This window comes from Myodes glareolus, chromosome X, assembly GCF_982192425.1.
Source record: "Myodes glareolus chromosome X, mMyoGla1.1, whole genome shotgun sequence".
NCBI lineage: Eukaryota > Metazoa > Chordata > Mammalia > Rodentia > Cricetidae > Myodes > Myodes glareolus.
Window position 1 is genome coordinate 18,148,088 of NC_142053.1, and position 26,835 is coordinate 18,174,922.

General features: G+C 41.8%; 1 long non-coding RNA gene across 1 annotated transcript; it reads left to right on the top strand.

Moving 5' to 3' along the window:
• Positions 1-921: 921 nt before the first annotated feature.
• Positions 922-14,338, top strand: LOC146889243 (uncharacterized). The gene is made up of 2 exons (XR_015736906.1): positions 922-5,497; positions 9,649-14,338. It is a non-coding gene; the product is annotated as an uncharacterized LOC146889243 (long non-coding RNA).
• The last annotated feature ends 12,497 nt before the right edge of the window (positions 14,339-26,835 follow it).

Here is a 26,835-nt window from a genome sequence, read left to right on the forward strand (position 1 = left end):
CAACTAGTAGCAGCCGCAGCAGCAACAACAAAATGCTATGAGAACTTCTATACAGTTAAAGGTTTGGGGGGATTAAAGACATTTTCTTTCAGAGATTTAGTTATTGACAATTAAGATGCCAGTGCTCTTATAAAAATCCTAATAAAACTCATTGGGTCATACTAAAAAAATAAAGTCTTGAAAGTAGAAGGGTTCTACCCCAAAATAGGGAATTAGCAGGAGGAGAAGGGGAACAAGAAAGGCTGGTGAGGGATGAATATAATCACAATACAATATGTACATATATGAAAACAGCATAATAAAACCCACTATTGTAGCTGGACTTTTCTTTCCCACCTACCAATTCCAAAAAAACCATAAAGAGGCTTAATATTCATTATAACTGCTTGGCCAATTGCTCAGGCTTGTCACTAGCTAACTCATATTTTAAATTAACCCATTTATATTAATATACATTCTGCTGTATGACATTCCCTCTCTTTCATCTTGTACCTCCTGTTTCCTCTCCATGTCTGGTTGGTGACTCCTCTCTCTGCTCTCCTTCCCAGTGTGTCTAGTCTGCTTTTCCCACCTAACCTTATCCTGTCCAGCTATTGGCCATTCAGCTTTATTAAACCAATCATAATGACATCTACTCACCCAGTATAGTGGAAAGGAATAGTCCACACACTATGTATGATATATGCTAATACAAACATTTTAAACTGATAAATTGAGTAAAGTATGGGGCCACATGCTTCTCATTTAGCACCGGAAAGTAGGAAGCAGGATGAGTATGACTTCAGTATTATCCTCAGCTACATAGTGAGTCCAAGACCAGCCTGGGCTGTATGAGACCCTGTCTCAACAAACAAATCTGTCAATTGTGTACTTGGATAAATTATATATGTAAAATATGCCTTGAGCAGTAAGAAGCTAGTAGTGAATTTTCAGACTTTGTTACTATTGTTCTCTTTATATGTCTTATGAGTCTTAATTATTTCTTTTTGCAGTCATTCTACCCTGTCACCCAGGTTGATCTCAAACTTGTGATCCTCTTGCTTCAGTGTCTTAAATCCTGCTGAGATTACAGGTATGAGCCACCTTGCCCAGCTCCCTCTAATATTTTCTGAGCATTCTTTTGTATATTCTTTCCTGTAAAGGTCTATACTATGTATCTTGGGCTAACAATTTAAAAGAGAAAAGTTTAGTTTAACTTGTGATTTCAGTCCCTAGTCAATTGGCCCTATTGCCTCTTGACCCACATGTAACAAGGCAGAAAGAACACCATAGCAGAGGCATGCGGTAGAACAAAATGCAGAGAGGGAGGTAGACAAGGACTGGGACAAGACATTCCCAGCAGAGGCAGGCCCTATGACCTACTTCTACTGCGGCCCCGCCCATCTCCCAATAATACTGTCGTATTATGACTTTATCAGTGAATTAATCCATTGATTGGGTCAGGCGCTTTATGATTCAAATGCTTTACCAAAACCCCAGCTCTGAACATTGTACTGGGGACAAATCTTTCAACACAGGAATTTTGAGGAGCAGAGCTTCAGTCTGGAGTCTTAGACCACTTAGGCATCCTGACAACCAGCATGTGAGTTTTGGAAAGACGTTGTCATACATGCTGTGGTTTGATCATCGGGAAACGGTAGGGCTCCTTTATAATATGGGCACAACAAAGTATGTCTGACATTCAGGTGGCCTATTGATAGTTCTTATGTGTCCCTCACTAGCCTTGAACTCACTATGTATCCTAATTTGGCCCCAGACTCCATGATGTTTTTGCATGAGTGTGAGTGGGGGTGCTGGGATTACTGTATGTACTGTGTCATTGGTGGAGATTCTTGGAAGGGTGTTGCTCCAAGTGAATGAGTTGCTAATACTTATGGGATGAATATTACTATTCTAAATGAAAGTTCCAAATGATTTAGACAGAGTGAGACAGAAAAAGATAAAGGGGGATCATGAGTTAAAAACCCTCTCTCTTTGATGGAAACCTCTTCCTTTCTCTAGTCCCCTGCCCTACATACCCTAATGTTTCTGCCTCTAATTCTTGCTTCCACACTCTTTACCTTTCTCCATGACCTTTCTCTTCATTTTCTTCTAGTGGACAAGTCTAATTCTTGCTCATGCAGACCTCGAGTATTTAAGTGAAGGACTTCACTTGAGTTTTGAAACTCCCTCTTGCATGAATGCTTAGAGAATTAATTCCACCAGAGGCATCTCTGTTTTTCTACATGCTCATAGCTCAGACATTAAAGAGGGATGGAAACTCATACTCTGTCTTTTCCCCATGGAAGGTCCCCTTCAGAGAATGATATTTTTTCTGAGGCAAAGTATTCATCGAGTTCGGTTGTTAGCTACATTGATACAGGAAGTTGCAGCCTAGGAGGCATGCTGTTTTGCAGAGCAAATGGCATGCTAAAACCATAGTGCTATGCTGTGTATGTGGGAGTAGGTGTATGTGTTGATTCTAACCCCCAGTGCGTTAGTGGAAGTTGAGGGTGTGGAATAGTAGTGCCACCCGTTGGTAGGGGACTCCCTGTGGCCCTGGGTTTCATCCTCAGCACTGCAGACACAAAACAAGGATGAAGCTGAGCATGGTGGTACCTGTAATTCAAGTCCTTGTAGAGACAGGAAGGTTGTCTATAAGTTCTATGTTTCAAATCAGTCAGGGTTCTGTAGTAAGACCCTGTTTCTAACAAACCAGCCAACAAACACCAAACCAAACCAGCTAAACCAAACACAACGGGAGGTATGTGGTGGTAAATATTTGTAGGCCCAGCACTTGGAAGACAGAGGCAGGAGGATAGATTCTATGTTCTTATGATTCTGAAGGAGTCGTTTAACTGAATAAGCCATCTTCTCAGCCCTAGAATTCTTTTTTTAATAATTATTTACTTTTTTGAGATTTATTTTTATTTTATGTGCACTGGTAGCCCCCATCCCGTGTCTCTGTGAGGATGTTGTATCCCTTGGAACTATAGTTACAGATAGTTGCGAGCTGTCCACGTAGTTGCTCGTAATTGAGCCTGGATCATCTGGAAGAACAGTCAGTGGTCTTAACTGCTGAGCCATCTCTCCAGTTCCCCAGAATTCTTTTTAAATGAGCCTTATAACATTGTATGACAGTGCTTTACTCTCATCCACGTTGACTGTAGGTGACAGAAACTTAGGTTACCAAAGTGCAAAGTTTATTTGAGAACTCTGGACCCACATCACATTTTCTGGTTAACTATATACAGACAAATACAGATACATGGGACAGTCCTTATTCCTTTGGCCCACACTTCACATTCACAGCAAATGCCTCGCTCTCTTTGAGTGCTGGGGGAGCATAATTTTTGACACAGGAAAGAGCTTGTGAATGTTGCTGTCTGTTCTCAGTCACTGATGGTAGAAGGGTACTTTTTCTTTCTACCCTCTGCTGGAGCCATTCTGTCAAGCTGCATTGGAAAGGGCAGGCTCTAGAGAATCTGAAGAGAAATTCCTTATAAGGCATCAATGTAGACTTTACCTACCTGCTTCACCTGGAGCCTGGAGGCACTAACGTTTACAGAAATAGTGCTCATAGCGGGCTGGGGATCTATCTGTTCATAGTGTTTGCCTAGCATGCAAAATGCATGAGGTTCTATGCTCAACACTACATAAGCCAGATATGTTGACACATGCCTGGAAGGTAGAGGCAAGAGGATCAGAAATTTAAGGTTGTTCTGGAAATATTACTCATAGGTAGAGCATTTGATTTGTCAAGTGTGCAATGCCTAAAATTCAATTCCCTAGCACCACTGAGGAGATGGGAAAGTTCCCTGGGTCATCCTTGGCTCTAACATGAGTTGAGTCAAGGATAAGATACAGGAGACTTAAAGAAAAAAAACTTTTCCCACCTTCCCCCCCAGACCAAACCAAAAAGAATGGTTGAAGATAAGATTTCTTTTCTGGTTATGGTATATCTATGATTTGGATGAGTTGATGTCTTTCTCTCTGTAAAAGCTGGTGTTCAGTTACACAGCATGAATAAGCTGGAGACATCTGCTGTATAATATTGTACTATATTCATTTTGCTATCTTTCCATTGAACAGATTTGCATGTTCTAGACATAAAATCATATGTTACATGATTCCTTTAACCTCTTATAGTATTTCCAAGGTTCAATCATCATAGTATGTATCAGTATTTTGAACTTTTAGAAAGGTATTTATTTATACCAGGTGGTAGAGGTGCCCAACTTTAATCCCAGCACTTGGGAGGCAGAGGCAGGCAGATATTTGTGAGTTTGAGGCCAACCTAGTTTACAGAGCAAGTTCCAGAGTGGCCAGGGCTGTTACACAGAGAAACCCTGTCTCAAAAACACGGGGGAAATTTTATCTATCTATCTATCTATCTATCTATCTATCTATCTATCTATCTATCTATCTATCTATCATCTATTTTCAAACAGGATCTCAATATGTAGCCCTGGCTGGCCTTGAACTTGCAGTAATCCTTCTGCCTTTGCCTTCCAATGCCTAGGATTATAAGCATGAGCCACCAGGACTGTCAATATTTTATACTTTTTATGTAAAAAAAATTCTACCATAATCTACCTTTTTAAAGTTTGGGACAGGTTCTCACTATAAAGTCCTGGTTGGCTTAAAGTTTATTATGTAGAACATGCTGGCCTTGAACATGCAGAAATCTTCTTGCCTCTGCTTCTATAGTAATGGGATTGAAGTTGTGGGCCACCAATATCATCAAATTTATCCATTCATAAGTGATGGATGTTTGAGCTTGTGGTCTTTTGAATTTTTTTGTTCTGTTTTGTTTTTTGGAGATAGAGTCTCTTTATATAGTCCTGGCTGTTTTGGAACTGGCTACATAGACCAGGCTGGTCTCAAACTCATGAGATTCTCCTGTCTCTGCCTCCTAAATGCTAGGATTGAAGGTGTGTGCCACCATGTCCATCTATCTGTTCAGGATCTTTAGCTATTAGAATAATGTCATGAACACTTATATGCATGTTTTAATATTGGCATATGTATTTCATTTCTCTTGGGTAGTTTTGGGGTTGGAAATGCTGAGTCAGATGTTAACTCAATGTTTAATCTTTTGAGAAACTGCCAATGATCTAGTTCAATCATACTTTCAAATAAAGGGACTTGAATACAGAAGTATTAAATCTATCAGTTGTGACTTCTGTATACTATTTTGCTGGATTTCTCACTTGTTGATACCCAACATTTCTGCTTTTAATGTCTCTGACCAGATGGAAGTAGCAGTAAGAGAGACCACTATTATACTCCCAAAATTGATGCATGGAATCTAAATGTTTGCAGTGTTGGAAATTTTAAATGGTCATGTTTTACAAATCCTGAGAGTTAAAGGGAGATGCAAATCTCTTTTAAGTTCAAGGCTAGTCAGGACTACATAGTTAGACCCTGTCTCAAAAGAAAAACAAAAGTGTTCTCTTTATTTTGTATTTTAGAGCCAGAGAAACAAGGAGAAGAGTATCCCTACTTGTTGGAACAGGTGACGTATTATTAACAGATGGGGAAAAAATACAAATTTTGTTTTGCTTACATCAACTTAGACTTGAAACCAATTATGTGGTCCATAAAAGGAAAAACTGATGAATTAGAATTCGTCATAATTAAAACTTTTAATCAGGCATGGCGGCACACCCTTGAATCTTAGAACTGGAAGGTAGAGACAGAAAGATCAGAAGTTCAAGGTCAGTTTGAGACTAGCCTTGCTGACATTAAGAACCTGAAAATTCAAGCTTTTATTCAGCAAAGCCCTGCATGAAGAAAAGGAAAAGGCAACCTACAAACCAGGAAAAATATTTTTAACCAGTAGAATTTTAAAAAATAGAGGCTAGATTGATGGCTTAGTGGTTAAGAACATTAGCTGTTCCACCAGAGAGCCAGGCTTTGTTTCTCAGCACCCACATGGTAGCACACAACTGTCTAGAACTCCAGTTTCAGGGGATCCGATGCCTTTTTCTGGCCTCCATGGGCACCAGTCATGGTACACAGACGTACAGGCAAGCAAGACACAAATACATGAAATAAATTTCAAATTAAATAATTAATGGCAAAGTATGAGATTATTATAATTTCACTAGTAGCATTAAAAACAGATAGATGAAAACAGCCTATATGTGCTGCTGTAAGTGAATAGTCCACTATTCCATACTAAAGAATGCTACTTAGTAATAAAGGAATGAATCTCAGGAAGTAAAGGCAGGAAGGCCAGGAATTCAAGTCCAGTCCTGGCACTAGAGGTTGAGATCAGCGTGGGCTTCTTGAGATCCTGTCTTAAAGCAAATAGACCGACAGAGAGAAAGAGAGAAAAACACACTCAAAATGTTCTCCTTATAATGATTTCTTTCAGTTAATTTGTCTCAGCAACAAAGAATATGACTGACAGTCTGAAATACATTCGGCAAAAGATTTGTAACAAAATATGTATGATAACTTCTATAACTCACTAGCAAAACCTGAAACTAACAAAAAACTAATTCATTCTGGAAGAAAATATATAGTCAAAGTACATGAAAATGTTCAACTTTGTTAATCATCAGAGTAAAATTACTATGAGATATTCAAAGCATATATTTGCAATAATAGCTGAATTAGGATGGAGAGGTGACTCAGTGATTAAGAAATCTTGTTCATAACCATGAACTGGAGTTTAGATCCCAGAAATAAGGTAACAATTCCCAGAAATCTACTTCTGAGAGAGCCATTACCCTCTTCTTGCCTCCAGGCGTGTGAACACACATATGTGTATACAGTCAGACACACAGACACACTAATACAAAATAAAATGATTTTTAAAAGTGCATTTATTTTTTTATTGTGTATGTGTATGTGCATGCACGAGAGAGAGAGAGAGAGAGAGACAGACAGACAGACAGACAGACAGACAGACAGAGACAGAAAAACAGAGAGAACACATGAATACACACGAGTGAAATATAGGGAGCATATTCGTACATGCCACAGCATGCTTGTGGAGATCAGAGGACAACTTAGGGAATTAATTTTCTCTTTCCACCATGTGGGCTCCAGGAATCAAACAGGTTCTCAGGCGTGGTAGCAAGCGTCTTTCCTGGCTCAACTACTTTACAAGACCATAAAATAAATCCTTAAAAAGTGGCTACCTAAACAGCAAATGCTGAGAACCAGCATCCAACACTCATAAATGCTACTATGTGTGGAAACTGATAAACGTGTGTAAAACTTTGGAAAACCAGGTGGTTTTTTTTTTTTTTGCTATTTTGGTTAGTTTTAAATGCTTAATTCTCTGACAGTTTTATATGTTTATATGATGAAATTTAGCCATTTTCAACCTCCACTTGCCTCCCATTCCCCTCCCTCTATTTACTGACAAGGTATCCTTCTAATTTTGAGTCTTCTTTTTGTGTGAGACTCTCTGAGTTTGATTAAAATTCTTCCCTAAGTATGGCAGGTAGATTTCCTGGAATAAGGAGAATTTAGTAGTGGCCACATGAAAAAAAAATGACACCCCTTCCCCCAATAACTGTTAGCTGCTGTTAGTTCATCAGGATCAAGCTGGGCCTCCTGAGCCCCTCCCTACCTATGAGGACGTGTTGAGGGCTCAGTCTTCTGAGGGTCTTGTATAGCTAGCCACAACTGCAGGGCGTTCATGAGTATGGTCGGTGTGTCTGGTCCGGATGATGTGTTTCCGCTGCTCATCTCTCCATCTCCTGTCTCCTCCATATTTTTTTTGCTTCCCAAGCCTTGGAGAATGTGACACAGCTGTGCCATTTAAGACCAAGCACTCTCCCTTCGCATGTTCTCAGTGCTTCAGACAGTTATGGCTTTCTGGCTTCACTGCTATCCACTGCGGTAGGAAGTGTCTCTGGTGACACTGGGTCCAGCACTTATCTATGGGTAGAAATATGGGTACCTAGGTGGTTTGACAAGACCACTTAGTACGACATGACTATGGCCCAGCAATACCACTGTTGAGAACTTATTAAAATAGACATAAAACTTAGATATTCGAAGTCATATAAGAAGGTCATGGCCACTCTATTCATAATAGTCTCAAATTAGAAACAGGTCAGAAGTCCATCTTCAGTTGAATTAATAAACTAGAATATGATCATACAAATAAATACTACTCAATGAGCATTACTAATGCAAGGCTTGATGGGGGTGCTTGCCTATAATCACAACAGTTAGGAGGGGAAGGCGGGAGATCTTGGAGGGTAGCCTGGTGTACACAGTGAGATCCAGGTCAGTCAAGACTACATATAGCAAGACCCTATCCCCCCTAATCCAAAAGTTTGATGGGGTAGGGTGGGGGTAACCTATCTAGCATGGGTGAATCTCAGAAACAACAGGCTGAGTGTTGTTTCTGAGTTGGTTGCTTTGTTGGCTTATATTTTGATTTTTCGAGACAGTAATTCCCTAAGTTGTTTTGAAGCCTGTCACAGAACTCATTCTGTAGACCAGGCTGGCCTCAAACTCACAGAGTCCTGTGAGGTCTACCTCTGCCTCCCGAGTGCTGGGATTAAAGGCGTACACCACTGCTTTGCTGAAGCCCAGATTTTTAAAACACACAGTGTAAATACACACTTAGTGGAAGTTTGGTTTTTTTTTTTTCTCTTTTTGGTTTTTCGAGACAGGGTTTCTCTGTACATTTGAAGCCTGTCCTGGAACTAGATCTTGTAGACCAGGCTGGCCTTGAATTCACAGAGGTCTGTCTGCCTCTGCCTCCCGAGTGCTGGGATTAAAGGCATGTGCCACCACCACCCAGCTGGGTTTTGGTTTTTCGAGACAGGGTTCCTGTTGTATCCCTGGCTATCCTGGAACTAGCTCTGTAAACCAGGCTGGCCTCAGACTCAGAGAAATCCACCTGCCTCTGCCTCCCAAGTGCTGGGGTTAAAGGCATCACCAGCACCACCGGCTCACTTATTGGACGATGTAGAAGTGTAAAAGGACCTGTTGTGTTAGAGAAGCAGATCAGTTTACAAGAGGAGCACAGGAGTAAGGAGATGGGAGAGGAAAGTAGACAGTGCATGCCACATGAATATGTTCTAGATTTTCTATCGAGACAGAGTCTTGCTATGTGGACCAATTGAACCTTGAATTTATAGCAATCCTCCTGACTCAGCCTCACAAGCCCTAGAGTTGCAAGTAGGAGCTACTGCACCTGGCTCTAGTATTCTTATCTTCCTAAGTTTTTTTTTTTACAATTATTTATTTTCGTATGTGGACTCGTGTGTGTGCAAGTGTGTGTGTGTGTGTGTGTGTGTGTGTGTGTGTGTACCTGTAAGGATGTGCGTATTGAACTCAGAGGACAATGTGCAGGAGGTTACTCTCCTACCTATAGTCTGAGGATTATACTCAGGTTGTTAGCTTGGTATCAGGCACCTTACCTTCTAAGCCAGTGGTTCTTAACTTAATGTTCAACCCAGTTCCTCATTGTGGTGACCCTCAACCATACAATTATTTCACTGCTACTTCATACCTGGAATTTTGCTGCTGTTATGAATCATAATGTAAATATCTGATATGTAACCCCTCTGAAAGGGTCCCTTGACCCCCCTAAGATGTCGTGACCTACACTGTAGGTTGAGAACAAGTGATTCCCTCTTTCTCTCCCCATCAACCTCTATTCACTGACAGAATCCATTTTTCCTTCAGGCTCCTTGATCGCCCAGGGTTTGTTTCCTCATTTCTGTTCTCCAGCTAGAACCTAGAGCCTCATGCCTCCCAGGAAGCTGCCAAAGCAACCAGGTTTCTCTCTCCTCAGAATATCAACTGTATCCAAATCTTTTGGAGGGGGGAATGGGTACAAATTAAAGCTACATATCTATGAATTTCAAAGGACTTCAGTATTTTACACACACTATGACATTTGTTTTCCGTGTTATAAAAGTAACAATTTATGTATACTGTCTTGAAAGCTAGCCTCTGCCTCTCTATAGTAGCAGAGGATGGCCTTGAACTCCTGATCTCCTCCTACCTAGCCAATGAGGGGATTATAGGCATTAGGTACCATACAGAGGTTCATCTAATTTTCATAATTCTGGGGCTGGGAGGTAATACAGTGGCAGAGTGTTTTACCAGTTCTTAGGAACTCCTCGGTTCATATGCTAACACCACCACCACCACAAAGAAGAGGAAGCAGGGGCAGGCAGGGTAGTACATGCCTTTCATCCCAGTGTTTAGAAGGAAGGGACAGGTGGATCTTTATGAGTTCAAGGCCAGCCTGGTCTACAGAGTGAATTCTAGGTGAGCTAAGACTACATAGTGAGAACTTCCTCAAAACAAAAATTCTGTCTGTAGGGGCTTGGAGAGTTAAGAACACCGGTTGCTCCTTCAGAGGATCTGGGTTTAGTTCCCAGCAAGCCATGGTGGCTTACAATCATCTGTAACTAAAGTTCCAAGGTGTTCAACACCCTCTCTTGGCTTCTGTGAGAGTCAGGCAAGCAGGTGGTGTGCATGCATGCATATGTACATGTGAAATACCCATACCCATAAAATTAAAAAAATGGGGTAGAGGGGGTGGGAGTTTATTTCCCAGCACCCACATGGGTGAGTAACAGTTAACTAACTCCAGCCTTACAGGACCTGACACCTTCTAACCTCTAAGAACACAACACTTGTGTGTACAGAACAACCTACAGGTACATATGTACACATTATTAAAAATAAAAATGGTCATGGGAGAGAGAAGGAGGGGAGAAAATATATAGCTCAATAAAAACAACAAAAAATTATTAAAAGTCCTGTGAGATTAATATGTATTTATAGCAACAACATTCTGATATCTTTTCTCTCCAGCTTATACATACTCAGATACAACTGCAACCATAACACCATAGTAATTTATAATCATTTTTTAAAATTTTCATGACAGTACAGATCTCCACCACCTTCAGATTGTATTGTTTTGATTACAGAAGTAATGTGTAGTTATTGTATAAAATATGTACATACTGTACCCGTCATTTATAGAGTCCCCTCTACTCTTTCCATCCACTCAAGAGAGCCCTCACTCTTGGAAAGTCATGGGAACTTTTTCTCGTTTCGTGGTACTGGAGACAACTCAGGGCCTTGCTGGACAGGTCAGTTGTTTTCCACTGAGCCGTATCCTCAGTTGACTACAGTTTTTGATGTTGTCATTTCTGTTTTCAGACAGAGTTTGGAACTCTGTGGTTCAGGCTGGCCTTGACCTTATATGATCCTCCCAAGTGCTTGGGCACACTGTGCCCCCATGCCTGCCTTCTATGGAACTTGGGACTGCTTACTTGTGTATCTATCCACTCAAAAATCGTTTGTTGTGTGTCTTCTATATGCTGAACAATTTTTTGACACCAAGTGTACTTGTAGCAGTAAACAAAACATTGTTGACATCACGAAACAGTTTTTGGTAGGAGTTACTAACAAACAAATATGCAATATACTGAGTAAATGACAAGTGCTTTGATAAAATAGAAATGCAAAGAGAAAAATGAAAGTGATGGGCATTTTCAATAGTCCAGGTTTTTTGGTTTTGTTTTTAAATCTTTTTTAAAAAAGATTTATTTATTTATTATGTACACAGTGTTCAGCTTTCATGTATGCCTGCACGCCAGAAGAGGGCGCCAGATTTCATTACAGATGGGCTGTGAGCCACCATGTGGTAGCTGGAAATTGAACTCAGGACCTCCGGAAGAGCAGTTAAAAGCAGATGGGCTTTTAACCTCTGAGCCCATCTCTCCAGCCCCTTAAATCTTTTACTAGAAGGGTTTTTGTTTGTTTGTTTGTTTTGAGAGAGGGACTTACATATCCTAGACTAACCTAGAACTTAGAATGTAATTGACCTTAAACTTCTGATCCTCGTGCGTTAAGCTCCCAGGAGCCGGGGACACACCATGACCAGTCTGCAGGGCTGCAGGTTGTAGCCAGCGCTTTGCACCTGCTAAGCAAGTTCTTTACCAGTTGAGCTCCATCTCTAGCCCCTGTGTCTTAAAGTATTTTACTAATTCTTTGAGAATTTCATATAACGAATTTTGGTCTTATGTACCCTTTCTCCCAACTCCTCCCAGGTCCACCAATACCTCCCTACCCACTTCTGCTCCTTTGGTTTTGTAACAGTTTGGGCAGCCCAAATAGTCTTGGGTATGGAGCCACTCTGTGGAGTGTGCCAACCTCCCAGGGATCACACCCTGGAAAGGAACGGGTTGTCCGTCTCCCTGTGTGGAAAACCAAAGGACAGTTGTGGTGTCATGCACAAGACCCTTTGTAAACTCAGTCCCGGTATGGTGGGGGAGGTGGGCATGGAGGTCTTGTTTCTTCTTTTGCTATACAGAGTGTTACAACGTAGCCCAGTGTAGCTTCAAATTTGTGATCTGCACGCCTCAGCTTTCTAGTTGCTGGGATTATAGGTTGACACTACTTCCCATGGCTAAAGGAGGGAGATTTTAGTAGCTGAGATAAAGCAAATGCAAAAGTCCTGAGGTGTAGACTTACTGGTGTGCAAAGAATCCATGGGAGGAGGAGCAGGCCAAGCAAGAAGTTTAGTAGGAAATATAATTTAAAGTAGGTAGAGGCCAAATCATGCAGGCCTAGTTGTCCATGGTAAGTACTTTGGATTGTATCCCAAGCATGATGGAAACCCCACTGAACAAGTCAGAGCACAAGGAAAAGATTAGTTCTTTTCCTTCTCTTGGCTATTGAGATAAGGTCTCGTGTATCCTAGGTTGGCCTCAGACTTGATCTGTAATGGAGGATGATCTCGAACTCCTGCCCCTCCTGCTGGGGTGACAGGAATGAGTTACCACTTACTTATAGTTCATTTGGGTTTGAAAGGACTTGCTATGAGGGTTGGGAGTGTATTAGTGCTGGTAGAGTGTCTGCTAAGCCTGCAGCAAACATTGCGTTGTATGCCCAGCAGCAGATATAATGGGGCACGGTAGCCCTTACCTGCAACCACACTTGGGAGATGGGGGCGGAAGGAACAGGAGTTCAAGAGCTGCATGAGATCTTGTCGAAAAAATTATTATCCTGTAGATAGGGAGAGTGTTAAGGTTAAGACCGCTTTCTGCTCTTGCGGAGGACGTGAGTCTGGTTCTCATCGCCCACATCAGTCAGCTCACAGCTGCCTAGAACTCCAGCTCCAGAGTATCCTGGTTTTCCTGGACGACTTCACTCATATGCACAAACCCACATGTGAGTCCACACACGCACACACACATGTATACACACACACACACACACACACACACACACACTTTAAAATAATGAAAAAATATTAAAATTTTAAATGGTGTCCTATCTCCCTATGTGTTTTTTGTTTGTTTTTCTTTTTTATTCTTTTTTTTTTTTTAGATACAGGGTTTCTCTGTGTTGTAGCTCTGGCTGTCTTGGTACTCCATTTATAGATAAGGCTGGCCTTGAACTCACAGAGATCCACCTGCCTTTGCCTCCCAAGTGCTGGGATTAAAGGTGTGTGCCACCACTGCCTGGCCTTCCTATGTATTTATAAGGAAACATGTAGTCATGGAGTACTGTCTGACATTTGCATGCACAAAGGGGTGATCATGGGAACACATTTCGTTTTTCTCTACAGTACAATAAGGCAAGAAGAGAGGTAGCAGGACGATGGGGGCAGCACTATTAGCTGTGGTCCAGCTGAGAAGCAAAACAGCTCAGCCCAGGATGACAGTGGTAGAAAGAGCTGGAGGAGGATGGCTGCTAAACTTGTAGAAAGTGGAAAGCATTACTGATTGCCTGAACTTGGGGTGTAAGAGAAGGAAAGGAAGTGAAGTCTGACTCCAAGGCTTTTCGACCTTCCTTTCAGAACTGACGTGGATGGTCCATCCAATTCCCTTCCTCTCAGGTCCTTAGGAAGAACAGGCCTCGTGCATTGAGGCACGGAATCTGAGTCACGCTGTGAGATTAGATCATTCAAGTGGGGATGGTGAGTAGGTAGCTGAAATATGAACTCAAGTTCAAGACACAGGTCAGGACTGGCCATTTACAGCTATGAAATCACCCCGGAAATGAAAATGGCTAGAAGAAAAAAGAAGCCCAAGGCCTGAGCCCTGGGGCACTCATTAGTCCGCAATCTGGAAGAAGTGGAGCAACCAGCAAAAGAGACCCATGGAAACTAACGGGGTCAGAAGGAACTGAGGACACAGAAGCGTCATGAAAGATGTGTTTCCAGAAGAACACATCTTTAATTCCTTAGTAAAAATAATTCTGTGCCATATGGTTCGGGGGATCGAACCCAGGGCTTCTTTGTAAAAGCTAGGCAAGTAATCAACTGACTGTATCCCTAGCCAGTAGGTGTCAATTCTGAGACAGTACAGTTTTAGCACCATTAATAAATTTTTCTTGAACACTATTGCTCATTTTTTGCCGATTAATCTCTAATACTATTCAGTGCTTTCAGGAGCATATGTGCTTGGATGACTTGTGTTTTCAGTGGTCATAACTTCTCAAACTGGGTGTCGGTACTCTCCACATGCTTCTCAGGAAACTGAGAAAACAGGCTTGGGGTGTGGGGGAGTGTTAGCTGACTGTAGCACATTCAAATCACTAAACTCGGAACCCTACCTCCAGAATTAAAGATATATGTCCTCAAATATGCGACAATTTCCATAGCAGATGTGGTAAATTCATATTGTGTGAGCCTGAAAGGAAAGAACTTAGAACTTGCTCATATTTCATCCACCAAAGACAATGTTAACATTTTCAGGTGTGCAAATAGCATTAAGACAAATTCAAAGCCCTGCTGTGATCCAGCCTTTCGAGAAGTCTGAGTTGGCAATAATCTACCAATAAACATGAAATAAAGTATCTCCCATGGATGCTTTCCAACTGTCTTTATTTTTCATGTGGGTGGCAAAGACTAGTATAATATATATCTTAAGTATACATTTTTAAAGTCCCTGGTTTCAGGAATTTATAGCCATAGTATTTTGATTACGTTTTAAAAGACTGGATTTAAAATAATAAAATCCTTGGCTTTGACACTGTGTCTTTGAAATATAAAAAAAATAAAAATTTTGTGTGGCTTAATGGACTGCACTACAGCCTCCACACGATTCTTATTTTTCTCTTGTTTCTTCCTGTGTGTGTGTATGTGTGTGTGTGTGTGTGTGTGTGTGTGTGTTTAAATTTGATTTCGATTTGGAAAGGGGAAACTGCAAAGGTGGAGGGAGGAAAAGAAGGGACAGGGAGAGAAGTGGGATCAGGTTGCGTGATGTGAAAATCACAAAGAATGAGTAAAAGTTAAAACAATTGAATCATTAAGATGTCTATGACTGGCTTTGTGTTTGCGAGCACAGTGCCCTCAAAGATTACCAGAGTTTGTTCCTACCACCCATGTTGGTCAGTTTCCAGCTTCCCGTGACTTCTGCTCCAGGGGGAATCTACTATCTCAGCCCTCTGAAGACGCCTGCACTCTTGTTCACACACTCACACACAGGCACACACTTAAAAATTATAAATCTTTAAAAAAGATGTATACAAAAAGACTAAAAACTCGTAGCTCTTAGGGTTTTGAGCAGTGGCCATGCTTATGTAGCACCATGGGTTCCCAAAGGGTAGTTGAACTTTGTGAACTCTGCTGAGGAGTCTGGTAAGGGGCCCTGAAATTGATCACTGCGTATCATGGAGTTTATTACATGAGGCTTAATTCTCTCACCTTAAAATTTATGTTGGCAATGTATAGTGATTTATGCTTGTAATCCCAGCACCCAAGAGGCTAAGGCAGGAGGATCACTAAGAATCCAAGCCTATCCTGAGCGTCTTAAGTGAGTTTCAGGCTAGCCTGGGCTACTGAATAAGACCCTGTCCATGGAGATGGGGCAGGGGAGAGGAAAGGAAGAAAATTCATGTTGAATATTGAATCCCTAGATCCTCATTAATATCGTAATATTTGGAGACAGTGTTTGTTTTGTTTCATTTTGTGTCACAGTATATTGTGTTGTTTGGAGAAAGGATCTCACTGTGTAGCCCTGGCTGGTTGGCTGGCCTTGAACTTGTGGGAATCCTTAGACTTGCTGTCTCCCAAGTGCTAGGTTACAGGCATACACTACTGTGCCTGATTTTGCAATAGCATCTTTAAATGGGTAATTAACTTAAACTGAAGTCTTTCTAGTGGGCCCTAATCCAGCAGGCCTGGTGTCTTTATGAGAAGACTTGTAGACGACACTTGCATGCACAAAGTGATGCTCACACAAACACACTTTGTTGTTTGAAAAAGGGTCTCCTGTAGTCCAGACTGGCCACCAACTTCCCTATGTTGTTATGATGACCTTGAACTTCTGATCCTTTGACCTCCCCAAGTGCTGGAACTATAAGTGTGTATCACCAGGTTTGGTTTATGCAGTACTGGGGATTGAACCTAGTGTCTGCCAGGTAAGCTTTCTACCAACTGAGCAATATTGTCAGGTCTCTAATGACATGTTTTGTTGCTTTTTCATAGTAGCATAGCTAATATTTATTTTATTTTTATAACGAGGTTAAGTTTTTATTCTCTCATATATATTACTTCTCTCATATATTTCATCTCTCATATATATATATATATATATATATATATATATATATATATATGAGATCCTTGATCCCTCCTGCTCCCATTGCCCCCTGCCCACAGTCTACCAACACTACTATTTTCATGAGTCAATGAGTTTAATTATGATTGCTTACAGAAGCAATTATTTACTGGGAAATTTACCAATAGCTACACCACTAAAGAAAGTGTCTTTCTGGGACTGGAGAGAGAGCTCACTCTTCCAAAGGTCCTGAGTTCAATCCCCAGCAACCACATGGTGGATCACAACCATCTGTAACGAGATCTGACATTCTCTTTTGGCCTACAGACATAAATGCAGTCAGAACACTATGTCCATAATAAATAAATTTTTTAAAAAATTTAAAAAAGAAAACAAAATATCTTTTTTTCATTTTACCTACCAATCCCAGGTCCCACTCCCTCCCCTACTCCCATTCTCTCCACTTACTCCCCCACCTCACAAGGATGACCCCAGCTAAGACCCTAAGCGTTTGTGGAGAGTGTGCCTGAACTTGGTTGCCTTGTCGTCAGATTGATGAATATCTTAAATGTCACCATAGAACCTACATCCAGCAATTGAGCTCCCAGTTGAAGAGTGGAAGTAGTGAGAATATGAGCAAAGAGGTCAAGACCATGAAGGGGACACCCACTGAAACAGTTTACCTGAGCTAATGGGAGCTCAGACAGAATGTCTGAGGAGCCATTAGCTGGACAGCTAATGTCCAGCCAGACAGAAAAGGAACAAGCATAGGATCAAACTAGACCCGCTGAATGTGGGTGACAGTTGCATGGCTGAGGCAGACTGAGCAGCCACTGACAGTGGCACCAGGATTTATCCCTACTGCTTGTACTGACTTTTTGGGATCCTAATCTCTTTGGATGGATACTTTGCTCAGCCTAGATACAGTAGGACCTTCCCCAAAGCAATGTGCCTTACCCTCTCTGAGAAATAAAGAAATCTCTTTTTAAAAGTGTCTTTCCTCCCCTCCAGGAACTATTAACTACCAGTAGCTCTTCATGGGGTCTAGGAGTCCCATCCTCCACTTCCTGACTGACATCCACATGATGGACATCTATCTAACATTCAACTGGGAGGAAATAAGTTTCGCTATTTTAGGTCACCCAGTCCATGGTATCTTGATTGACAGCCTCAGCAAGGTAGTGTAGAGGTGTGGGAAGTGATATGGACGTATGTGTCAGACCTAAGTATTTAAGTGTGTAAGACACTGATTAGAAGGGGACACTAGTTAACCTAGTGTAGTGGGAGGGAGGGTGGAAGGGCAGAGCCCATAAGTGCAGATGCACGTAGGCCGCTTGATTGGAGACATGAATTACTTCATCAGTTAAATGCAAAGCAAGACCTTCAACTAAGTGGGCATGTAGGCAGGGAAATTTAGATCTGATGAGAGAGAAATGTTTTAAATAGTCTTCTGATAGGTGAGTGCAGTTTTCAAAATCATCCCTGAGCCAGGTGTGGTAGCACATACCTGCCATCCCAGGACTTGGGAGGCAGAGGCAGGAGGACGGCCAGCCTGGTCTACAGACCAGTTATAGCCATGGATGCATGGGAATACCCTGTCTGAAAACAAGCAAAGAAACAATGTAAAAGTAAAGGAAGATGACGACTACAGTTTTGAAGTATTTGAACCTCTTGAATGAGGTTAGTGCCCAGATGAGAAGAGACTCAAGAGAGACCCCGGGCTCCTCCCACCATATGACAGCGAAAGACACCACCTGTGACCCAGGGAGCAGGCAAGCACTACGTATCAAATATGCTGGCAACTTGGTAGTGGAATTCTCAGCCTCTAGTGTTGTTTCTGGGCCACCAACCATATGTAGTAAGTAAGTGAATCGGAGAAGTGTATGAAGGTTGTTGGGCAGTGCTAACTTTAACCCAGTCAAAGCTTGCCTCGTGAAAAGCTGAGGCTATTCAGGTTTTAGTTCCTGAAAGATGTAAAAAAATAAAATTTTATGGTTCATTTTCAACAGTGCCCCCAACTATTTTAGTTCCCAACACAAAGAAACAAAAGGCCCTAGACTCCTCCTAGCTACCCCCACCCTCAAGATTATGTTAAGCCACTCTCCCACCCAAACTAGAAGTTTATAGGAAATTACTAACAGCTAAGCTTGCCCCCAGCCAGTTTAGTCCCAGCTACAGATAGGTAAAAGGCAGCTCTTACTGAATAGTCAGAAGGGAAAAATCTTGCACATCATCCAGGTGTTATCTTTCTCTTACATCTTCTCTTACATAGCTGCTTACATCAGGCTCATAGCGTAAGAGGAAGGGGAAGAAAAGTCAAGCCTTAGGGTTCGTTCATAAACTTCCCTACGCTCAGTGACCGTACCTGCCTGTCAGTCTGCGATGGCTGCCTCGCAAAGTCGTAAAATAAACTCTCACTTTTGCTACTCTGAGTCTCCAGTTTCTCACAGCAGAGAAATGTGAAGGGATTGACGAGGAAATAAATAGAATAACGGACTGTGGAGCCTCAGCTGGACAGGAATTAAAGCGGCTATCCGATGGTATAAAAGCAACGATAAAGTCAGTTATGTAGGCTTATTCCTGCAATCTCAGAACTTGGTGGAGGCAGGAGGATCTGGGGTTCTAAAACAGCCTGTGTTATCCCATTTCACAAAAAGAGATGAACTGGCTGGTGCACTACGCAGTGGGTGCAGACATTTGCTGCCAAGCCCTACTGACCTGAGTTCAATCCCTGGACTCCACAAGGTGGAAGGAGAGAACGCAGTCCTTTAAATTGTCATCTGACCTCCACGGGTGTGTTTTGGCATGCACATAAGGATGCTCCCACACACATATCATATAGACACGCTGGATAAATCTTTAAAAATTTTAAAAGAGACATTTGAAAGCACCCTGCATCCTACAAAAGAGACGATGTATATTTAAAGGCATTTGCCAGTGTTTTCAAATGGCGTCTGTGAAAGAACTAGTGCTTGTGAATGAAAAAATAGAGAATCAGATACGTGAGGTATTAATTCAATTTGCTACATCTGAAATTAAGATAAATAATGAGTGTTCAGTAATAATAGATGCTTTGCTACAAGCAATTTAGTATGTGTTGAAAGGGGGACATGTCACATGCTATATATTTTTACAAGTATATATATATGAATATATATTGAATGGGGAGCACATCATATATGCTATACTGCAATTGGACTTTGGGGACACTTTGTGAGGCAAACCATTGCTATGTAGACATGAAGCTCCTGTGACCCACTGTGTAGTCGCTTCAAAACTTGTAGCAACTCTTTTGCCTCTGTCTCCCAAGTGCTGCTGGCTCATAGATATTATCCACATGACTTCTAGGCTACAGACTACTGTTTTTGGAGACAAAGTCACCCTAGTAGGCCTGGTGGGCCTAGAACTTATTATGTAGACCATGCTGGCATTAAACCACAACAGTGTTCCTGCATTTGCCTCCCAAGTACTGGGATTGCAGGAACGAGTCACCATGCTTGACTCTGCTAATGCTTTTAAACATTACTATGGTTTTTGCATTTTTCTGTGGTAAGCACATGATTTTTATCACTCTCTTTAGAAATTTAAGATTTGATTTAATGATTATATTACAATTTAAACAAACCCTCCATAAATCAATATCTACCTACCTACCTATCTACCTATCTACCTACCTACCTACCTATGGGGCTGAATAACCCAGGGATTTGTATACGCTAGTCAATCACTCTATCACAGAGCTACATGCCTACTCCTCAATGCATACTTTTTAAAAATAGTACCATAAGGCCAAGTGGGATGGCAGACACCCATAATCACAGCAGTTGAGACTGGGGTAGCAGGATCCTTGCAAGCATGTAAGTAATGGAAAATCCTAGGCCAGTTAGGGCTGCATAGAAAAATCTTGTCTTGAAAAAAAAATGGTACTCCGCATTATACTTTCAAACAGTTAGATGTGCAAAATAGTACCTAATGCTTAAGTGCAAATGGGATCAATCAAAAAAATTGGAAAAAAAATGAAATCTCCAGTAAATGGCTTCTACATATGCCTAGCTTGAGTCTCCTCCTTTGTGAATCTATAACAATGCCAAAGCCACCAGTAGTATCAACGATCAAATGGGATCACAACATTTCTCTCTATATATAGCTTCCCAGAGACGTATCTGGCCTGGATAAACTGATCAATGGGTGATAATAATAAATGTGGTTTGCCAGGCATGATGGTGCATGCCTTTAATCCCATTTAATCCCAGCACTCAGGAGGCAGTTCTCTGTGAGTTCAAGGCCAGCCTGGTCTACAGAGTTAGTTCCAGGACTTCCAGGGCTGCATAAAGAAGCCTTGTCTCAGAAAAGAATAAAAATAAAGAAAAATAATCGGTGTGGTTCATAGTCTCATGATTCTCTTGACTTACACGTTTATTAGAGTGCACTTTGTTAGCCTTTTTCAATTTACAGAGTCAGTACTTTACCAATGCCTTTGAGAACAATGAGCCCTATGGAATTTTTTCTCAAAGATGACCCATAGCCCACTATATAGCTGATGATGGCCTCTTCGTATTTGTGGAAATTATCCTGCCTCAGCCTCCTGAGTGTTGGGATTACAGGCATGAACTACCTTGTTGAGCTTCACATGGACCCTTGATAAAAAGAAAAGCCTTTCTCTATTCTCTATTCAGGCCTGGAGAGATGGCTAAGACATTAATGTTGATGATCTTCCCGAGGACTTGAGTTTGATTCCCAGAATCCATATAGGGCAGCTCACAGCAGCCCATAATTCCAGCTGCTGGGGATCTGATGGCCTCTAAGGGCAACACACGCACACACTCACACACACACACACACACACACACACACACACAAAATCTTTTAATTTTTGAAACAGAGACACAGCTCTGGCTGTCCTGGAACTCACTCTGTAGAATAGGCTGGCCTCAAACTTATACAAAGATGCACCTGCTTCTGCATCTCAAATGTTGAGATTAGAAGTGTGTGCCACCATGCCTGCCCATAATAAATCATTTTAAAGGCTTTTCTAGATTTATTTCTAAAATTCTCAGCCCACTGCATATGAAATTTCCATGCCATGTGATGTCGGCTCTTTGTGAGCAGACTGCATCCTCGCCTGCTGCTTATCGTGTGGAACAAAGGAGTGACCACAAAACTATCCAGTTTAGTGACCTGCACATGAATTTTTATCCCCCCACAGTTTTCTTTAATTTCCCAATATTGGTTGCCAATCTATAGAGCAGAGAGTTGGAAGAAGCAATTTCTGATATGAGAGCACAAGCTAGATTGTTAGCAAACTACTTCCGAAACTCTGTGTGATGTACACTCAACACAAGACCCTGCTTAACCATAATGGCAAGATGAATCCTTTGATTGGCTTCTTCCAAGTTACCTTGTGTGATCATTAGCTTTAACTGTCAACTAGACACAACCTAAAATCACCTGGAAGAGAATCTTTGTGGCATTGTCTGTATTGGGGTGGCCTGTGGTCAAGTCTATGGGAGATTGTTTTGAGTGCCTTACTGATGTCAGAGTACCCACCATGGATGCCAGCAGCACCTTCTGGGAGCAGCGCGTATAAAAGAACACAGAAGAAGGAAAGTGTCTCGAACTTTGCTTGCCAGAATTCATCAGTCCTGTTGCTGCCACTGCTTATCCCTTAGCTGACACAGAACCAGCGTCTTTGGACTGCCTATGTGGACTGGAGACCCTGCTGATCCCTGGGCTGCTTTTTGGAACCAGCTACATTGGGGTTTCTAATGTGGACGGAAGAACAACGCCTTTTCAGGAGTCTTCTAGGCCTCCAGTGCCGTGTTGAATCAGTAGAGACGTCTGATCCCATGGACTGAGAAACTACTGGGGTATCTGCCTCTCTAGTGTGAAACAGTCACTGTTGGACTGCACAGATCATATTGTGTAAGCCACTCCAATAAATACCTGTTTAAAATATTTAGTTTATTTCCTTCATCATTTCCCCTCCGATCCCTCCCCCACACACCCTTGCTCTCTTTCAAATCCATGACCTCTTTTTCATTAATTATTATTGCATACATATATGAGTGTATTTACACATACATATTCCTAAACACATAAAGAAAAGCTGCTCATTCTAGAAGTTACTGTGTGTATGTTTTCAGGGCTGAAGGTTTGTTATTGAATAAGCAATTGGTGTGCTCTTCCCTGGGGAAGCCTTTGTCTCCCGTCTCGGCATTCCTTAGCTGCCTGCAGTTCTTTGTTCACCGTTGAGACTGTGGGTCTTCTCATGTTCACATTAGCATGTCTATTGGTGCTGTCCATGTTTCAGCTTCTGTTTAGGCAGTCATGTTGGTGAGACCTTATGGGTGTTAACTTCTGCCGTTCCTAGGAAAAACAATCTCACAGCGAACTCCTTGATCCTCTGGCTCTTAAAATCCTTCCGTCCTCTCTTCTGCAGTTACCCACGAGTCTTAGGTGCAGGAATCGTGTTGTAAATGCACCAGTTGAGACAGGCATCCACATTCCATTGGCTATGGTTTTCTGTAATTGTCTCTATTACAAAGAGCAATTTCCTTGATGAGGGACTACATTTATCTGTGGGCTTGGGGAGAGGTGGAAGGTAAGTCCCTATTGCTGAAGACACCATGCACTTCAGATGCAGGGCCCAGAATCCCCTGAGCTGGAACAGATATGAAGGCCTCTCCCCTGATGACTAGCTTTCATGGTACCAAAAGGCACCATGCAAGCTCCCAAAGGAGGGGAGCAACCCACAATCCTACCAAGACTCTACGAGCTACAACAATGACCAGTACGGTATGATAACCCTAAAGGCACCGTAGTGGCATGCATGACTTGTCAGTAACCAGCAGCTCTCTAATTGGACTTATAGACCTGCTCAACAAGAGGGAAACCATGCCCAGAACTGGAAACCTAGCCAACTACACAGGGCTAGTGATGTCATGAATTTTTGTGGAGAACCTAGGACTGCCACTTCTAAACCAGCAGAATCCCTGACTAGATCCCCCTGTAACATATATTCATGCTACAAGTTGTGTTTCTCTAGAGAACCCTCACAAATGCACCATGGAGAAGAGAACTCATTTCTCTGTGAGAAAGCAGAGAGACACAATCTGTGCCTGTGTGTGGTCTGTCAGCAGCAAAATGTTTAAAGATTTTATTAGCATGCATTAATTACATATAATAATGATTTCACTGCAACCCTTACACATGCTTATATTGTGCAGGTTGCTTTTTGTCCACTAGACATAAATTAGAGTCACCCGGAGGAGGGACCCTCCGTTGAGGAAATGCCTTCGTCAGCCTGGCCAGGAGTCATGCCGGTGCAGTATTTTCTGGATTGTTGATTGATGTGGGAGGGGCTAGCTCCCTTTGGGCGCTGCTAGTCCTGGACAGGTGGGCCTGAGAGAGATTAAAAGGTAACTCTGAACATAAGGTGGAGGGTAAGTCACTAAGCAGCGCTCCTCTATTGCTTCTGCTGCAGTTCTTGCCTCTAGGGTTCCGTCTGGATGTCTTGTCCCAACTTTCCTTCATGATGGACTACAGCTGTATATTGAAATCAACCCTTTCCTCTCCAGTTTGGTTTTCACTTTGGCCAGTGTTTTAGCCCAGCAACAATAAAGCAAGCTAGGGCATGCATATAACATATTTTCATCATCCTCACTCCCTCAGTACCCTTTCTTGTCCCCCTCCCATTCCTGCCAATTCTCCTCCCCTTCTACTTCCGTGTCTTTATGTGTGTGTCACCCAGTGAATTTCATTAGCTTTGCTTACAGAAGCAGGCATGAAGGAGCCTTGCTGGAGCAAGGGCACTTTACCTATAGCCATATCACTGAAGGCAGTGTCTCCCTCTCCTTTAACAACCACGAAGTGCCTATATCCTGAGAGAGAGGCAGAGCCTCATGAGTCCCTAATCTCCTCTCTGATGGGCCCAACATGATGCAAATAACCCTAGCTGCTCTGAGTTGTAGTAAGGAGCTGCTTGTTTGTCCAGGCCACCCAGAACCAAAATAATCACACAGAAACTGTATTAATTAAATCACTGCTTGACCCATTAGCTCTAGCTTCTTATTGGCGAACTCTTACGTATTAATGTAACCCATTTCTTATTAATCTGTGTATGGACATGTGACTGTGGCTTACTGGCTGAAGGTAGAGACAAGATGACTAGGAGCTCAAGGCCAGCCTGGGCTACATATTTGAGGCCAGCTTTAGATACATGATACCCTGTCTCAAAAAAGAGTATTAATAAATAAAATCCTACAGTAGGCAATTTTTTGAAATTGACTTTTGCTCAACATAACTCTGTGTTCCATCCAAGTTGTTGTATATAGCAATCATTAATTTATTTTTATCATTAAGTGGTATTCTATATTATGGCTATAGAGCAGTTTTAGGCATTTACCTATAGAAGAACATTTGAATCCAATAGATGTGGTATCTTATGCTTGAAATTTCAGCACTCCAGAAGCACAGGCAGGAGGAATTCCAAGAGTCTACAGCCAGCTTGATTCACAGTTCCAGGCCAGCTGGGGCTACACGGGCCAACTCTTGTCTCAAAAAAGTATTTTGAGTTAAATTGTTTCTACTTTGGGGCTGTGCAAAATAAAGACGCAAGAACGTTCATGTATAGGTTCCTGTGTTTTCATTTCTGGGGAAAATGCTCACAAATGTAATTACATGGTAAGTGCTTGTTTAGTTATTTTTTCCCCAGAGCTGCCAACTGTTTTCAGTGCAGCTGTAGCACTTTGGTGACCACCAGCGATATTCAAGTCCAGCTTTTCTGTATTCTCACCAGCGTTTTATGGCGTCACTCTCCTTTATTTTAGCACCTATTCTACTTGTCTATCATGTATCAGATAAACATTGAATTGTCATTTCTCCAGTGGCTACTTAAGCTATGCATCTTTTCACGCATGTATTTTATATATAGACATTCTGTTTCATTAACCGTCTATTCAAGTATTTTGTCCATTTACTGTTGAGGTTGGGGAGGGGGGAGACATGTCTCCCTACTGTAGTTCAATTCAGCCCGGAACTTACTATGCAGTTCAGGTTGGTCTTGAACCCCTGGTAGTCCTCCCGCTTTGGTCTCAGTGCTGAGATTCTAAGAGTGAGACACTCTGAACAGGTGAATTCATTTTCCTTCCCCTGCTGAAGGAGTTGGAAGAATTTACAAATCCTTCTTAGGTAGGTTACTTGTGATACTTTATTCCTGGCTGACTTTCCATTCTCCTGAAATGGAATATTATGGAGCAAGCATTTTTAATTTAGATGAGGCCTAAACTTCTTTGGTAAATTATAATTTTATGGTAATAAATCCAACCCTTTTTTGAAACAAAGGCTCATTCTTTTAGTCCAGGCTAGCCTGGAACTCACCACGTAAAACCAGTGAGCCTCAAATTTGTGGTGATCCATCTGCGTGTGGAGTGGAGGGGTATTACAAGTGTCAGCTGCCACACCTGGCTGTGTTTAGTTGGTTTTGTTTTTAGATAATGTTTCCTTATGTGGCCCTGACTGGTCTCCAGGCTACTATCTTGTTTAGTCCAGGCTGGGATTAATTGAATTCAGTTGCTGCCCCTAGTTCAGTCTCCTAGGTGCATGGATTATAGGTGTAAGCCTGTAATTACCTGGATGGTCTTTAAAATTTCTTTTTCATACAATATATTCTGATTATATTTTTCCCTACCCTAACTCCACCAGAACCTCCTCACCTCCCTACCCGCCCAGTTTTATTTTCTCTCTTTCTCCTTTGTCTGTCTCTCTCTCCCTTTTCAAAAATAAACCCACAAAAATGAAAAGGAAAACAAAGAGACCATTAAGACAAAAAATGGCAAAATGAAATAAAATGTAATTAAAAGTAAAAAACAAAAGCAAAACAAAAAACAACAAAGCAATCAAAAAAAACCCCATGATTATGTTTTGAGTTGGCTAACTACTCCTAGGCCTGCCCTAGAGTGTGACTGATATGCCCAGGGACACCGCATTAGAACAACTGATTTTTCATTCCCGGCAGGCATCATTGCAAATCTCTTCTTAGTTAGGGGTGGGACTTTGTGTCCATTTTCCCTTCTCAGCGCTGGAATTTTGTCTGGTTTGCATCTGTGAGGGTCCTGTATTCACCACCTATGTGAGTCCTGTTGTTCCTCAAGATCCTGTTTCCTGGGAGTTATTCACCACTTCTGGCTATTACAATCTTTATGACTCTTCCACATAGATCCCCGAGTCTTGAGGTAAGGGATTTGATAAAGACATCCCATTTAGGACTGACTGCTCTAAAGTCGTCCAGTTGTCGGTTTCGGTGTTAAATGTCATCTACTGCAAGAGAAGCTTCTCT